The 12,348-nt window shown below is 42.3% G+C and overlaps 1 protein-coding gene across 1 annotated transcript in view; it reads left to right on the forward strand.

Annotated features, from left to right (window-relative positions):
- LOC122811972 (beta-adrenergic receptor kinase 1-like) overlaps positions 1-12,348 on the forward strand; it is a 2,445,913-nt gene that overhangs the window by 638,699 nt on the left and 1,794,866 nt on the right. The window lies entirely within an intron of this gene.

Genomic DNA, 12,348 nt, shown 5'->3' on the forward strand with positions numbered 1-12,348 from the left:
AACTATTTCACAGGGCCCCAAAGCTGTAGCAGCTGCCTCTGCCAAAAACCCCCTCCCCTCTGAAAGAGAATCTAGGGTCTTAGAGAGATGGGGTAAAAAAGTTTATACTTCTGCTACTCTTTCGGCTAGGGCCTTAAACTGTCAATTCCACATGATTCAGTATCAGGAATTTGTTAGATCAGCTAACTAAAAAACTGTCCTCGCCTGAACCTTTAGACCGAAAGTCCCTTCAGGAATTGGTACATAACATTCAGCAGGTCAGTAATCATTCCTTAAAATGCGGCTATGATGCACTGGAGGCTTCCTTTAGATCAGCTATGACTGGTACAGTGATCAGAAGGCATGCATGGTTAAAAGAGCAATCCTTACCAGACCATGTAAAGTCAAAGCTCCTAGATGCTCCCATGGAAAAACACAGTTTGTTTGGCTCCCCTGCACAGCAAGTGTTGAAGAAGGTGGAAGAGAAAGCGAAATCTGTCCAGACAGTCAAGGATTTCTTACAGGTCCAGCCTCCGAGGTTTAGTAGGAACTGGCCTTCCAAGAATTGGTCCTTTCCAGACACCAACAGAGCACAGAGAGGCAGGAATAGGCCCAAGAGGCAGAGGTCAATCCAGAGGTGCCTACAGGGGACGACAGTGGCAGCCTAACAACCAGAGAAGTACTGCCACAGATCCAGCCACTACCACTTCCACAGGACAATCACAGTGACTTGGCTCTGAAACCGCCTACCAGGGAACAACTAGAAGCACCCTTAGGCGGAAAGCTAGCCTTATTTTCAGTAAACTGGCATTACATTACAGGAGACAAATGGATTTTACAGACAATAGACAAAGGTTACAGGTTTCACTTCCATACTCTACCAAGGAAGAGAGGAATGCCAAACCTACCTCCAAATCAAAAGACAAACGCTCTAGAGCAAATAGACCACTTACTAAGGATGAGAGCTATAGAAAAGGTACCGCCTATGGAACAAGGACAAGGATTTTACTCCAGACTTTTCCTGGTGCCAAGAAAGGAAAACCAATGGAGACCTATTCTCGACCTGTCCGCTCTGAACACATATCTCATTGTTCCAAAATTCAAGATGCTGACCCTACAGCAGCTTCTTCCCATGCTGGGCAAGGAGTCTTGGCTGGTAACTCTAGATCTCAAGGAGGCATACCTGCACGTCCCCATACGACCAAATTGCAGAAGATACCTCAGATTTCTTGCAGGATCAGAGCATTATCAATTCTCAGCATTGCCTTTGGCTTATCTACTGCGCCCAGAGTATTCACGAAATGCCTGGCATCAGTAATTGCTCATTGCAGGCTTCAGGGAATTCAAATTTACCCATACCTGGACGACTGCCTGTTACAAGCGGACAACAAAAACAAATTAACAAAAGATTTGAGAAAGGTCATTCACCTATTGCAAGCCCTGGGATACACAGTCAACATAAAAAAGTCAAGGCTGATACCATCCCAAAGGATAACTTTCTTGGGTGCAGAACTGGACACATCAAGCCAAATGGCATTCCTCACAGCAGAAAAGCAGAAGCACCTACCACTCTATTTCATGGCATTAAAAACGCAGAACCAGCTTACAGCAAGGAAAGTCCTGCAAGCTCTGGGTTACATGGCATCCTGCATAATATTGATTCCACATGCCAGACTACATATGAGGAAGCTGCAATGGTACCTAAGGAATTTATGGTCTCAGCACAAGCACAGCCTAGAAACCCAAATTCCAATAATTCCATGCCTGAAGCAAGAATTCCAATGGTGGGCTCAGGCCTGTCAATTGAACAAAGGGCTGCCCTTCCACAGCCCTCACCCAAGCCAAACTATCACCACGGACGCCTCAGACCTCGGTTGGGGGGCACACATGGTGGACAAGTGCATACAAGGCTTATGGACTCAAGACCAGCTGAACCTACACATAAATCAAAAGGAGATGCTGGCAGTAAAGCTGGCAATTCAGACATTCAGACCGTTTCTTCAACAGGGTCATTTGCTGATAAGGACGGACAACACCACAGTTATGTGGTATATCAACAAACAGGGAGGCACACATTCATATCCTCTATGCCGGATGGCAATGGACCTCTGGAATGTGGCCCTGATCCTCAACATTCAGCTCCAGGCAATATTTGTGCCAGGAAAAGAAAATATACTAGCAGACATCTTAAGCAGAACTACCACGGATGCCCACGAATGGATGCTGCATCCAGACATTTTCAAATCCATTACAAGGAAATGGGGACTACCAGAAATAGACCTATTCGCATCCCCACACAACCACCAATTGAAAAAATTCTGCACAAGGACATACCACCCACTAGCTTGGAAGGTGGACTCCCTATCTTTCAGTTGGGAAAACCTGACAGCATATGCATTCCCACCTCTTCCTTTGATGCACAAAGTGCTACTGAAGATCAAAGAAGATCACCCAAGGATCATCCTGATAGCTCCAGACTGGCCGAGGCAGCATTGGTACCCACTACTGAGGAGTATGTCTCGGGAACACGCATGGCCTCTACCCCTAGTTCCTTTACTGCTAACACAGAACAACTTCAAAATCCTGCATCCAAACTTGAAAACACTGCAGCTAGCTGCTTGGAACATTGCATAAGACAAAATAACCCAGATTTATCTCAAAGGGTTAAATACATTATCTTGGAGGCTCGCAGACCCTCAACAAGAAAAAGTTATTCAGCAAAATGGAAAAAGATATCTCATTTGGAGTGCAGCAAAAGGAGAAAATGTATCACTGGCAAACATAGCTAACATCCTGGAATACTTAGCAGAGCTTTTCCACAATGGCCTGTCCTACTCCTCCATTAAGATTCATGCGTCAGCAATTTCAGCAGAATACAACATGGATCCTCCAGTCTTTTCTCATCCTCTACTCAGACAGTTCCTGAGAGGAATTAAAAATGTAAAGCCACCAAGGAAGCCACCATTGCCTACATGGGACTTGAACTTTGTGTTAGAAAAGTTGACACTTCCCCCTTTTGAACCAGCAGCAACAGCAGAATTACAGTACTTATCTTGGAAAACTGCTTTCCTGCTTGCAATCACTTCAGCAAGGAGGGTTTCTGAATTACAGGCATTAATGGCAGTACAGCCCTTCCTTATCTTCCATCAGGATAGAGTGTCCATGAGAACTAATCCTACTTTTATGCCAAAGGTGGTCTCCAGGGTATCATTAAACCAAGCAATCCACCTACCTACATTCTTCCCCAACCCACAGAACAGGGGGGAAAGACTACTACATACCTTGGATGTGCATAGACAATTGCGCTACCTGGACAGAACCAAGAACAATAGGAAAACTGACCAGCTTCTGGTAGCATATGCAACAGGAATGGAAGGAAAAGCAATTTCAAAACGGACAATCTCAAAATGGATAGGAAATTGCATTAGATTTTGTTACTCTTATCATGGAAAGACAACTCCAGAAAACATCAGACCTCACTCCACAAGGGCTACAGCCACTACTACAGCTTTTTTACGAGGAGTGGCTACCAAAGACATTTTAGAGGCTGCTACTTGGAGCTCCGTGCATACATTTGCCAAGCATTACAATCTACCTTTATACTCCAGATCCCGAGCAGGTTTTGCCACTGCTGTTTTGCAAGGGATCTTAACTACACCATAATCTTCTTAGTACCTCCTCCCCAGTTTGGCTATGGTATTCTACCCATTTGTTAGGACTGCAGATGCATCCTTGAAGGACATAGTACAGTTTTGTACCTACCATAAATGTAGATGTCCGCGAGGTATGCATCTGCAGTCAGGATTACCCACCCTCCTTCCCCTCTGTGGTACTCCTAGGGTATTTGCCCATCTTGTAGCTAGCTGGGGGAATCTATTATGGTGTATTTGTTTGTATATATGTATATACATGTTTATTTCTAATTGTTCTCTATTGTTTGGAAACATTTGCATTTATCCAAATTTAGCCTTCCTAGAGGGCACCTGGCATCTGGGGCAAGAAACACTGAGGAAAATGGCGTTGGCTGATGCCTTTATACCCGGTTAACAGCAGCTATGACGTCGGGTGAAGTGCGACATCAGCCGAGGCCAGACCCAGACTTTGGAATCCGGCCGACCGAAGGGCTGCCTGAGGCAGGACAACCCATTTGTTAGGACTGCAGATGCATACCTCTCGGACATCTACATTTATGGTAGGTACAAAACTGTACTTTCTTCTTTGCCAGCATCCAGGAGGTATTCTTACTAACCATTTGCGGAATTTTACTTAAGCTGGCATAATTGCTTTTCCCGTTTCTCCGTTTCTTTTTTCACACAGTAAGAGATGAAACTAAGCTGTTGATTAGTGTGCAGCCATCTTTGCAGTCTTTTTCTCATTAGGTTATTGTTCTCTGCAAGGCACAGTTGTGTGTTCTTGTAATATGACATCATTGAGTTGAAAAATTTGACTGGGAATTTTAATATGTCAGTATGATAACTCTCTTATCAGACCATTTTTGGGGTATAATAAATCTGGAAATAGTAATTGCTTAATATGATGCAAGGACATCAGTGTTTGTGGAATGGTCAGGATATGATGACAATCATGATTTTTGTGCGCTTTGTATTCTGTTTGGCTACTAACAGGTAACCAGTTTAGAAAGTAGAAGTTCTGCATCACTGTGTCTAAGAAATGTTTGATAGATTATTTGCCATGGCTGTTTGTGGAGATGGATCTGAAGCTAGCGGTTGTTACACTGTCATCACTTGATACTTGTTTATTCACGTCAGTATTCTGTAGCATCACTGGACTGTTTTATGTAGCATTTAGTCTTCAATGGTTCATTTATCTGTCAGATGGTTAAGTCTAGTGGTGGATATTAGTGGTTGTGTGTTGAAGTTGGTACATATGGTGATGTGATTTGATGGTTTGTGCATGTTTAAAATCTAGTATTACATGGTGATTAACTTATAGGAATTCCTTATACTAATTTCACAGACTTTAATAATGCATTTACTTAGGACTGGGGTCCATTTCAGTCATAGTATTAGAAACCCAAAAGACTTGGAGAAATTAAACCTAGTATGGAAACTGTGGATAAGGTGTCTGACTTGAGTTGTTTGGGGGGGGGTGCTTACTGAAGGGTAAAGTATGTATTTTAGATAGTAACAGTGTTACAAGTACAGATAATTGAGTTGTGGGGGGTCATGCTATGACCATTTAGTTGATGTAAACCTGCTGGGAATGATGCTGCTTGTTTTCTTTCCACATCACATATACAAATATTTAGTGAATGGCAAAGGACCCTCTGATTTTATTCAAGTTTTTGTAATGCCTATTGTATCTGATTGGTGGACATGGCTCATTGATCCATTGCTCTTATTGTTTTTGATGCTGCATGCATTTCAATACAATATTTCAGACTTTTTTTTTATTCAGAAGAGTTGTTTGGTTGTCTTGAGTTTGGTTAGATGTCACCTGCAATTATCAAAGCTAATTAGAAGATTATGCAGGTTATTTTAATTGGAGGGTTGTGTTTGGAGTTGAAGGGCTGATCTAGTGTTTGTTAGCAAGAAATTGCGTTTGAGATTAGTAGGTAGTGTATGAAGAGTTTGTGGCCACAAATGGTGTTAGTAATGTGAACTGGTTTTGTTTTTCTGAAATTATAGGAAATATTTTTTGTATGTATGAATTAATGCTACAACAAGTAAGAAGTGGGTGTATAAAGTAGCTTTAAGTCACACAGGTGCTGCAGATTTGTTTTTAAATTTGCAGCCTCGGTCTGGTTATTTTGTTGTAATGGTTTGGATTGGCTGAGAAGTAATGTGTTGGCATGTGGCATGCATTATGTCACTTAGAAAAATAATAGATGTTTGAGAGGTGAGAAAATGGTAGATGGTTGTAGTTTTTACTTAGTGGACATTCAGTATGTATTACAGTAATGTTCAAGCTTTTTCAAGACTTTCTAATAACTGGCAACTAATACTGTACTGCTGTACTTTTTCTTCAATGATCTGTTTTGCCCTCTTAGATGTTCGTCGTGTTTCACTGTTACAGTCATCACTTTTGGGGTTATCTGCTTGCAGTAGCCCTCAGTCGGCCTGATTAACAAAGTCTTGGGTCCTGTGTCAGTTGCTGTCCCTTCTTCCATGATGTCAGGTCATCAGGGGTATAAAACATGCAGCCAACGCCGTTACATCAGTCTTTCTTGCCGTGCGGTGCCCGAAGCAGAAGCAGTTCGCAAGTGCCGGTCGGCCGACTCCTGAAATTTTTGTTTTCAAGTTTCAGAACCGAAGTCTTCAACTAAAGCTAAGTACCCCGTTGGGGAAACTTTTTCTTGCTCCTTACCGATGTTAGTAAAAGTTAATAATTGCATTACTAGTAGAAAGCAAATACCTTATAAAGATTTTCATTCGTACTGTATTCCTTGCCTAGGCCCTGACCACAACGTACCGTGCTGTCGGTTTTGTGCTTTATTTAATCAGTGCACTATCTGTCATCGGTATATTTTCACCTCAAAATATTTCGGTTCTCTGTTTAATTATCCAGAAATGTCGTCGGTTAGCCATCTGACTACCGGGATTCCAAAAAAACGCAAGGATAAAGACAGAGACAGGCCGCCGAGGTCCAAAACTGACGATGCTTCTCCTAAGCCAGTCGCCAGTTCGCCGGTATTCAGTGAGGCAGCCCCTGATAACCGCTAATTCTGATTTGCAGGCCTCTACTGAGACCCATCCGGAGTCCGGTATGCCGCGAGATGCTTCAACTATGGAACCTGTGGATATCTCTACCTTGGATGGGTCTGGAGCCGCTGTACAGGCACCGGCTTCTTAGGGTGTATTCAGGCCTACGGACTTGCATATTAAACCAATGCCTCCTTCTTCTTTTGGGCCTAAATCTCGAACCATGCCTAAAAAAACGACGCCCAGGCTGTATGCTCAGGCCTCTATGCCTAATACATATGAATGGCTGAAGATCTTATAAATCTAATCAGGGGATGCCAGCCTCCCCTTCTAAGAGACCTAGGACTGAAGTTGTTTATGATTCTTCTGACCAGGATTCTGATTTTTCTGATGATCTGGATTTGCCCTTATCTACTTATGAGGATTCTGATGCAGAGGACTCTATCCCCTCTGCTTCACCTCCAGAGGATTTTTCTTTTGGTGAAACCTTACATACTTTAAGGGAGCATTTCCACTGGGAAAGTCAGGATTTTTCTGATTCAAAAAAGAGGCTTAGGGATTTCTTACTCCTGCCTCAGCATAGGCCTTTAGCTATTCCTCCAGTACTAGACATTGTTGATGATGCTTTTTCGGACTCTAGTTTTGCCCCTGATTCCTTGCCTCCTGCTCCCAGAAAACCTGACTGATATTACAGGGTTCCTGATTCACACAAGTTCCTTTTTAAAAATCCTACTGCGGATCCGGAGAATATTTCACAGGGACCCAAGGGCATTAAGGCTTCTACTGCTAAAAATCCTACCCCTTGTGATAGAGACTCCAGGGCGCTGGATAGATGGGGTAAGAAGGTTTACACTTCTGCAACTGTGGAAATTAGGGCTTTAAACTGCCAGTTTCATATGTTAAAGTATCAACAATATGTTATTGGATTGCTTAAACAGAAAATTATGTAGATTCCTGACTTTGCAGAAAATAAAGAATTACAGGATTTAATGCATTTTGCTGAGCAGGTTGGAAAACATACTGCAATGTGGATTTGTTTCTTTAGAAGCCTTTTGCAGGGCTGCTGTTACTGGTTCTGTGCTCAGAAGGCATGCTTGGCTTAAGGAGCAATCTTTGCCTGATCATGTTAAAGATAAATTGTTGGATGCGCCCTTAAATCAGGACCGTCTGTTTGGCAACAAGGCTGAGGAAGTTCTGAAAAAGATGGAAGATAAAGCTAAACCTATGCAAACTATTGAGGATTGCTTAGAAGTTCGGCCTTCTAGATTTAGTAGCCACTGACCCTCTAAGAATTGGTCCTTTCCAGCCTCTTCAAGGTCTTCTCAAGCCAAACCCAGACATAGCAGAAACCCCAGGTTTCAATCCCAGGGGACACACAAGGCTAAGGGTTTCTGCACCCAAATCAGGCAGTAGTAAGACTCCCCCCTAACAGTCTCAATGACTTGCTTTTAAAACTTCCAAGCACTTCCCAACTGAATGCTCCTTTAGGCGGAAAGATTGGTCTGCAAGTCAAAAACTGGGAACTCATTACCCAAGACAAATGGGTTTTAAATTTAGTGTCCCAAGGATACAGATTTCACTTCCACACCTTACCAACACCAAGCGGGTGGCCAGATCTACCCCCCAAATCAGTGGGCAGAGGCCCAAAATCAAGTACTCTCTCTCTTAAGCATGGGGGCTATTCAGTTGGTACCAGAAGAGGAAAAGGGACAGGGGTTCTATTCAAGACTTTTCCTGGTACCCAGAGAAGGCAATACATTGTGTCCTATCCTGGACCTTTCTACTCTTAAATACATTTGTGGTGATTCCAAAATTCAAGATGCTGACTCTTCACCAGCTGCTTCCTATGCTAGGCAAAGATGCATGGTTGGCAACACTAGACTTAAAAGAAGCATACCTGCACATCCCTATCAGGGAGTCTTGCAGAAAATACCTACACTTCAAAGCAGGCTACATGCACTATCAGTTCTCTGCACTGCCCTTTGGCTTATCTGCTGTGCCCAGGGTATTCACAGAGTGCCTAGCTCCAGTCATTGCATTCTGCAGGAGCTCCAACTCCAGCCTGGGACCTCAACTTTGTATTGGAAAAGCTCACCCTTCCTCCTTTCCAGCCACTGCGGACTTACAATTCCTTGGAAAACAACTTACCTTTTAGCTATCACTTCAGTAAGAAAGGTATCTGAATTGCAGGCCTTCATGGCAGTGGAGCCTTTCATCAGTTTTCATGCAGACAGGGCGTCCCTCAGGACCAATCCCTCCTTCATGCCCAAGGTGGTATCCAGTGTGGCCCTTAATCAGTCCATACATTTGACAACCTTCTTTCCTAATCCACAGAACAAAGGGGAATGGATTCTGCACTCCTTAGATGTGCACAGACAACTTAGATTCTACTTGGACAGAACTAAACCTCAAAGGAAATTTGATCAACTGCTGGTGACATTTGCTGCAGGGGCAGAGGGGAAGGCTATTTCAAAGCAAACCATTTCCAAGTGGATAGGCCATTGCATTCTTTTTTGCTGCAAACGCAATGGAAAACCTATCCCACAGGGGACCAGACCCCACTCTACCAGGGCTGCATCTACCTCTACAGCCTTTCTCAGAGGTGCCCCTACCAGGGACATCCTAGAAGCTGGTGGTTGGAGTTCTGTACATACTTTCACCAAGCATTACCATATGCCAATTTTCTCTAAATCCAGAGCTGGTTTTGCCACTGCAGTCTTGCAGGGCCTTTTAGCTGGTCCTAATTCTATTTAAATTCCTCCTCCCATCCTTAGCTTTGGGAATCTATCCAAAAGTGATGACTGCAACAGTGAAACACAATGAACATAGTACAGTTGTGTACACTTACCATAAATGTAGATGTTTGACTGTATTCACTTTTGCAGTCCTGGTTACCCTCCCTCCAGCCCCCTACTTTTTCTTTTTTGGATATACCTCTACTTTCCTTTACCATCTTCAAAAGCTTTTTGGTGTATTTGCTTTTTTGTTGGCAGTATAACCTTGTATACTTATAGATTTAATTGCTTCCCATTAAGGGGGCACCTGACATCTGGGGCAAGAAAAACTGATGTAATGGCGTCGGCTGCATGTTTTATACCCCTGATGACCTGACGTCATGGAAGAAGGGACAGCAACCGACGCAGGACTCAAGACTTTGTTAATCAGGCCGAATGAGGGCTACTGCAAGCAGATAACCCCAAACGTGATGACTGCAACAGTGAATACACTCGAACATCTACATTTATGGTAAGTGTACACAACTGTACTTTTCTGACCATCAGGCCTTCCCCTGGTTAGACATGCCCATGCTTTCCTCAGCTGTTGGGAATGCTGGCCTTTGTGCTGGGGAGAGAAATGTCCCCAGGGGGTCATCATTCAGATAGCTGTGGGAGTAGTTTGATTTTTTTGCCAGCATCTTGGGTAGGAGGATATTTGTATTTCAAACAATGTTCTTGGTAGGATGGCATGCTACTCACATCACCAGTGAGGCCCCTAGTGCCTTCCTCTTGCAGGTGCACATACTCTGGACTCCTGCTGCAAAGGCTTTCACCAAGTAGTGGCTTGGTGAGCCAAAGTCTTCCACTGGGATGCACGTTTGCATTGCCACTCCTCCAGGTGAATGTGACATTGTGCTTTTTCACTTTTTCTTTGCTCTTGTGACAGGATGGGCATGCTCATGCTCCCCTGCCAGCTCTGTCAAGCACCTGAGTTGCTAATCAAACTCTGGTCACCCAGGCTATAATAAGGTCATTATCCCTGTAAACCACCAAAGCTAGCTGGCACTGACCACTGGTGAATGTAAGAAGCGGGTGTATTTTGACTTATCGAACAAAACTTTAATTGAATTGTTATTCCACAGATACTTAACATCAAATGTCCATTTCCTTGTAAGGGCATATCAGCAAAAATCATCCCATCAAACTGTCATAGTTGTCCCAGACGCACGTAGCACTTCCAGTTATGCATTGGAAGGCTGTTCATCAAACCCTGCTCATGGGTGCTAATTATATACACCCACTCTGAGATAACATTACAGTGTGGAAAGGACAAATATAATTTGCCCGTAGAAACGAAACAGCACGCAGTTCTTACTAAGATCGCATTATGGGTAGGGTAAGGAAATTTGCCCTTTCCCCACTGTAGTGTGATCTTGGAGTTGTTATATGTAATTAGAGGGGGAGGGGGGTGCAGCCCCCCCCCCCCCCAACATGAGCAGTATTTTGTGAACAGGCTTCCAATTCGTATGTGGTAGTGTTTTGTGTGCCTGTGCTGACTGTGAGAGTTCGATGGGATGATTTTCGCCGATATACCTATACGAGGAAACAGGTGTTTGATGATGTGTTCGTGGAATAGCCGTTTGATTAAGAATTCTTTCGATAGTTAACCATAGACCCGAGTAGACAGATGTATAATTCTTTCTATATTTGAATTCTTATGTGGCCACTAGACATTTCAGTGATGCAGCCTTGGGCAAGAACAGTATTGGCTTCCCTAAAAAAGCCCCGACTATGATTATAAACTGACTTATAGCATTTCAGGCTATTAATACTTTTGTTCAGAGTCCTCTTTTACAAAGATGCACAGTAGGCTTACATTTTAATTAAACTGTATCTGTGTAGTTACGAATGGTGCTTGTTCTGTGTCTAAACTTTTGTGCAGCTCTTTATTAATCTGATATCTAATTTACAAAGCTCGATTAATACAGTCTTGAAGAATTTCACAGCACTGTGTATCCTTGTGGATTTGATGTTTTAGCAACATTTTATAAAATTTGTGAAGAGGGTCTCTAAAGTCTGAGCAGGTAAATTTGCTAAGTGCCTTTGCACAGTAAGGATAGAATGGGATCCTTCATAAATTATTTATGCTGCAAACACTTTATATGTGGCTTGGGACACAAGTTTGAAAAAAGTTATTTAATCTTCAATAATGTTTATAAACCCAAGCTGGCTTTAATTTACCACAAACTACATTTGTGTGGTGTTTTTCAGGAATGTTAATTGAATATTAATATATTTTTTGATTACTGAACTGTAATACTATGTTGGAAATTCTGTTTTGCTATCAGTTGGAGTTGTTTTAACTTTGATAGTGGCCTGTTAACTAAGGAATTATTATGTCTTCTATTAAAGTTTACACTTTCTGTTTGACAACATACTTTCATACCTGTGGCTTTTTGCTTAGTGTTAGTGTGCAAAGGTAGTACTATTTCATTATAGCGCTTGCACCATTGTTAACAATGCACTGCTGGATTAATTTGGCTGCATTTAACAGTGTAGTAGGGTGGAGAACTTTGACTGCACTTGCATGATTTACCATATTTCTAACTACTTAAGAGTGTCATTAACTATTTCTTTAAACCACATTGTAAATTTGTAGCTGTCATATTTCATGTGAAGAACAATCAATTTCCTTGTAATCTTACAGGATAATTTCACATTTGCTTTATAAGTGTTTGTTGCAGCACATTATATACTTTTACAGTATACAGTCAGATCAGAATGTCCAGTTCATCAGCTGAATAATTTAACATGAAACATTCAGCTTTGGGAAAGTAATTATTTTTCCTGTCTAGGTTTGTTTCCTTCATGGGAAAAATCTTCTCTAGGTTTTTTTCTGTCATGGGAGAAAATCTTGTAGATTGTTTAACCTTTGTAAAATATGGTATTGTCTTATAATGGTTGCCTTTTTATATGTTACACTGCATGAA

This window comes from Protopterus annectens, chromosome 9.part0, assembly GCF_019279795.1.
Source record: "Protopterus annectens isolate FY-2018-M chromosome 9.part0, PAN1.0, whole genome shotgun sequence".
Lineage (NCBI taxonomy): Eukaryota > Metazoa > Chordata > Ceratodontiformes > Protopteridae > Protopterus > Protopterus annectens.